Source organism: Cryptomeria japonica, chromosome 2, assembly GCF_030272615.1.
Source record: "Cryptomeria japonica chromosome 2, Sugi_1.0, whole genome shotgun sequence".
NCBI lineage: Eukaryota > Viridiplantae > Streptophyta > Pinopsida > Cupressales > Cupressaceae > Cryptomeria > Cryptomeria japonica.
In genome coordinates, this window is record NC_081406.1 from 252,964,664 (window position 1) to 252,970,663 (window position 6,000).

Genomic DNA, 6,000 nt, shown 5'->3' on the forward strand with positions numbered 1-6,000 from the left:
TAGGGTTTACCGATTCAACTCTCCAATACTTAGCAATACCGGTTCACTCCACAAACTTACCTACCGGTTAAAGTTTCCTTTCACTAGCTCTTCCTACCAATTACAAAACAACATTACAACAATATCATTACCGGGTAATTGAAATCAATGACAACATAACATTTCATTAATGCAATCTTCATGCAAATTCCAACATAGGATACTCTTTTCTTCACGGAGAAGATGCAAGTCCATTATGAAGTGGATACGATATGGAAGAAATGATGGGATCATGAAGTGGATTAGATTGGACCAAAGGAATAACCCATTATGAATGTAGAGTTTTCATGAAAATCTTGCACAAACATGTTAGAATCATGAGGGGGACTAGGATCGTGAGGGGGACCAAGATCATGAGGGGGACTAGGATCGTGTGGTGGAGATGGATCAATGGTAGGCTCTTCATGAGATGGAGTGGAAGGAATAATGGGATCATCAAAAGAAATGAGATCTTGGAGTGTATATGGAGGATCAGGACATGAAGATAGAGGAACAAGGGTATCTTGTGGAGGATCTAAAGGAATGATAGGGTCTTGTAGTTGACATGAATCAGGGAGTATACTTTGATCTTGACAAGGAGGAAGATCATTGGAATCCTCTTTAGAGATACTCTGCTCTTGACTTTTAATGGGATCATTAGGAATGACAGAAGGGATATCTTGACCTTGCTCGGGAAGTGGAATGTTTGGGATTTAAAAGGACATTTGGTTCATCAAATGGAGGGGGTTCATTTTGAATACGATGGACTAGGATATCTTGATCTTTCTTAGGGAGCTGACTGTCAATAGGACTTTGGACAGGATGGACAGGAATAGGGGAATCATCATGAATGTCTGGGAAGATGGGATCCTAGTCAATAATTGGATGGAATGGTAAGGTTTCAGGATCTTGACCTTGATTTCTTTTAGGACTCATTTCTTCACACTCTAAATTATCCTCTTGACATGATATTGGACTTCAAACATGCGTGGGGGATTCTAGAAAGGAACCAATGCTTGGACATGAGGGAGATGGGATTTGAATGGGATCCTCTGAAATAGGTTTTATGGGAAATGAAGCACACAGTGGCATTAGGTCTAGAATTTTTGAAACATGGTAGGGACTTACATCATGGAATGGATTAGCTTGGAAATCAATTTTGGATGGCCCTGGGGAATTTATTCCTTAGGTGTATTGCTTGATGAGGATGATATGGAAGGTTCTTGCACATTTTCAAAAGGTGTAGGAATAAATTCCACTAGAGAGTCAATTTATTTATGGGGGATGATCCATTGCTAGACATAGGTGCACAATTTTGATCTGTTTCATAATAGCCACTTAGGATTATCTTTAGGAAACATCTGAAAGAGCTATCTTTCTTTGGAGATGCATTTGAATCCTTACGAGGTTTTTACATGATTGGATTTTGATCTTGGATTTATTTTGGGACTTCATTGAATTGGTCTGAAATGTTTGAAACTTGGCCTGATGTGAGTAGCAACTTTTGTTTTTGAATGTCTGGTTGTAGTTATTGATACTAATGAGTTTTTTGTTGATACTTGATAGTTGGTTGACCAAATTATTTACATTGTGTTCCTGGTTGAGAAAATTGTTGAAATTGCACCATTGGTTGCATTGGTTGAATATGTTGGACCATTGGTTGTGTCAATTGAAAATGTTGAATATGTTGAACATTGGTTATGTATGTTGGATCATTGGTTGTTGTCGAATTATTGGTTGTTGTTTAATCATTCGTTGTTGTTGAATCATTGGTTGTTGATTCAAAATTGGATTGAACAAGGTTTGATCGAATGAAGTCTGACTTGCATCATCTCTATTTGAGATATGAGAGCTGGTATGTCTAATCGTTCAATGAGAGCTTGTACGTCAACTGGCTCAAGGTTTTGATTTGGACCTTGAAATTTTTTAAGCGTTTTTAACGTTTGGGATCTAATCTTGTAACTATTTTTCTCTTTTTGTTCTACGATCTCTTTTTCTCGAGCTAATTTTTCCTCCAATTTTCATATTTGGACACTTGTTTCATCATAAAATGTTTGATAAATATTGCCTTGTTGTTGAGTTGGATAGAATTGTGATTGCCTTGCATTAAAATTCTATTGCATTGTGTTATTCATTGGACCAATCATTGGTTGATATGTCAAACCTAGTTGCATCATAGGAGCTTGGAATCTTGTTTCAATAGACATGTCCCTATGCATTTTTGGGGGGGGGTTTGAATTTTTGAATGCAATGATATGCAACTAATGCAACCTAGATGATTGAAAATGCAACTTATGTTGTGGACTTTTTAGATTTTTGGGAATGACATTGATATGCGACTAAGTGCAACCTTAGAAAATGATAATGCAACTTATGTTTTGGAATTTTTGATATTTTGCAAATGACGGTGATATGCAACTAAATGCGACTTTGGGATATGAAAATGAAACTTAGGGTAAGAATGAAATCTATGTTTTTGTTGTTTTTGAAGATTTGGACAAACGTTTTGGAATGCAACCCTAAATATGTGACCCTTAGTAAATCTAAATGAAGGCGAGACCTTAAGAGGATAAAGGACAAAAGAACCAAATGAAAATAGGAAAAATGACAATGTATCACCTATATGCTAGGATACTAAGCTAGGTTTGACAATATGATGTTGACAAAAGGGAAAAATATCAGACAAGGTCAAGGCTCCTTAACAATGACTTAGGGTTTGATCTAAAGTTTTGAATTTTGCACATTTAGCAAAACCTAATTTTAAAACTAAATGCAAGAGGACAATGATAATGACAATGACCTAGGCTATGATATGAATAAGATATGGTCTCAAGATGATATGATATGAAAAAATTCTATGAACCAAGGATATGAATGCAAATGCTTGGCAATGTTAACCTAAGACAAGACCTAGGGTTTGGGACTTTGAAATAGTATAACCTAATGCAAGAAAGGCATATGCAAGGCAATAATATGACCTAAGTGAAAAATTATCTTTGGTTTGAAAATGCAATGAAGAAGGATGATAATGACCTAAGGAAAATGACCTTAAACCTAAGTGCAAAATGAGGAATGCTTACCTTTAAATGAACTAAAATGAAGGGTAATGACAATATGTCCTAAGACCTAAGTTTGGACTATGAAAAACCTAGCCCTAAGTGATGCAGACCCTTTCCCACACACCTAAGGATAATCCCAAACAAGGTCATAATTCTGACCTCTCAAATGATCACAAGGGTCCTGCAAGGAAGGACTCCACACCTAGGGTGAAACTACTCATAAATTCACTAAGCATGGGCCTACTTAAGATGAGTAAATGCCCCAGTACATACCATACACCATCCCATGACATCCTGCTCCTAAGGGATTTAGAATTGGTTCATTTATGGCCATTAGAGTCTGGTCCAAGCATTGGTTTTGGGTTTAGATTCCAATTCCTTATACCTCCTTTAGAAACCTACCCCTAGGCTAGTAGCCCTATTTAGCGATAAAATTGATCTTAACTCCAAAATGTTCCATGCTCTCATACAAAATTTACCATTCCAAGTACCCTTTTGGGAGTTACACTTATCCCCAAAATGGTTTTCTCAGATCTGTACTTTCAGGTTCTAAACCCTTTAGAGGCCAAGAGACCTAATTAGGGCAATTAGGCCTATTTTACAAAGTAACTACCAGTTCTTGAATCCAATCAGGAAATTAAACTTCATTAGCATGTGGGATATGGTGAGTAACCTCTAATTCCAGTTTTTGACACCTAGAATCCATCGCTACAACATTCTATGATGACTGTCCTAAATTTGCCTAAGGTAGTCACATAGAGATGCCTACCTAGTTTTGCTTCTTTCTCCACACAACAAAATATTCCCTGCCAAAACCCATGAAAACCTTAATTTAAATTGACCAATATTTCACTCCACCAAAGGAATTAACTTCTAGAGGAAGGAGATGCAAGATATGACCATTTTCAAGTAAAACCCTAGCCAAACCCTTACTTTTCGGGTAACAGTCAGAAAAATGGAGGGTTCTCACTACATACCCACAATAAAAGTCTCAGAAAAAAAACAAACCAAATATATTTCATTCATTCATCTACTCCATGAATGGTGTGACTCAATTCAATCCATACAAGCATGTACAATCACTGCAAACTCAGAATTTCTGGGAAAACTTCAGTATTTCAGTGTTTTATTGCTCTACAACTTCAAACCACAATATCAAAAACCTTGGGAATCATGTCCAAAAGGTTTATAAAACTCTCCAACTATTTCCAACCTAATTTTGAGGTTGGAACCATTTAAAGGATTCCCCCAACCGCATTTTGAAAAGTTGCACTTTTGTACTCAAAAGTTGCAATTTTGCACAAAACGTTGTCAAACTTTCTAAGGTGGGGATCCACACACTTGGATCAACCAAACACCCCTAAAACATGTCAAAAATATATCAAACACAAAACTAAACCGTCTACTACCCCTTATTGACCACATTGTCCCAATTGGCTTATCAAATTGCCTAATTGGTGACATGGGTTCACATGGTGGGGTTTATTGAATATATGAAACAAACTTGCATAAACACAAGGCACACTAAGACAACTATTAGGGTCCTAATATTCATCCTCAAAGACATTATTTTATTTTTGATGAGGTGCACCTGCACCACTAAGTGACATGAATTTTGAAACAAGGGTATCCAATGTTTTGACAAGCCATGTTCAAATGTTGGATGAATACTTGGACAAAATTTTGACTCTTGGTTTGAAATTTGTTTTGATTTGGAACTTGCTTTTGACTTGTTGGGAACTTGTTTGAACTTTGAAAAATCAAGTTTGTTTATGAACACTTGTGAGAATTGTTTTTGATTCACCTTTTAACAAGCATGGAAGAAAAAATGTTTGTTTGACTTTGACACAAGACAATCATGCACCTTCAACAACAAATCCTAAGGCAGACAAGGATAATATTTGTTGAATCCCCTTACAATAAAATGCCACATTCAACTAGATAGTTAGAAGCTTGGTATCACTAGCTCCCCTCCATGACACTCACTTCTACGAGCATACCAAGCTTCAAATTCTCAGGTCATCACTTCCCAAGAATTTACTATGTCAAATTGAGGGGTACATGAGGGATTTTTTCAAAATGCACGTATCACAATGCCTGAGTCAACAAATAGAAGGTTTTTAGTCTCTAAGCACAAAAGGTTTTAGTCAAGGCATCTGTTCAGGTGGTCATAATTAGCAGCACTTTTCACTCCGTTAAAGGAGGCCTCCCTGCTTGCAAAGGTCATGCTCTATAGGTTTTCACATGACACACGGACATTAAAGGAGACATAACACCATTATGATAGCATGTAACATCCGTTGCTTGTAAATTTCATCACAAACGCATTTGTTTATAGTGGTTTGGAAGGGCCTGGCTTTAGCCTATTACCACTTGGGTCATTCCCTCTCACCCAGCCTTATAGGTTACTTAGGAGGTAGTCCCTCTAAATATTAACACATGCAAACAATCTAAATAAAGACATAGCAAGCACTTGTTCGTTAACCTTAATAAATTGAAGTGTACTCTAATCTAGAAATCACAAACACTCAATTTTTGATAGGATTTCTTTGATTGTGTCCTACACCAAATACATTAGTAGTTTTTTATTAAGTCTTTGCCAATGTTTTCCAAGTTACTACACATATAATTAGTAGCCCAGAAAGCCAAAACACTAAAATCAAAATGAAATTGACATGATTTGCAAGTGAAATTGAAAATTGATACCTCAAAATCTGCTTTTACACAGGCACAGAAAGCCTCACACAGGCACAAAAACTCTCACAAAGGCACATAAGTGTAGTACACCAACAAAACAGATAAATTTGATCAATCAGTGGATGAATCCTGAGACGTTGATGCCATAGTGTGCATGAAGACCCTAATTCTAATAAAATTTATCCCAATTGGCCTCAAAATTGATGATGATTGCAATTATTTTGAT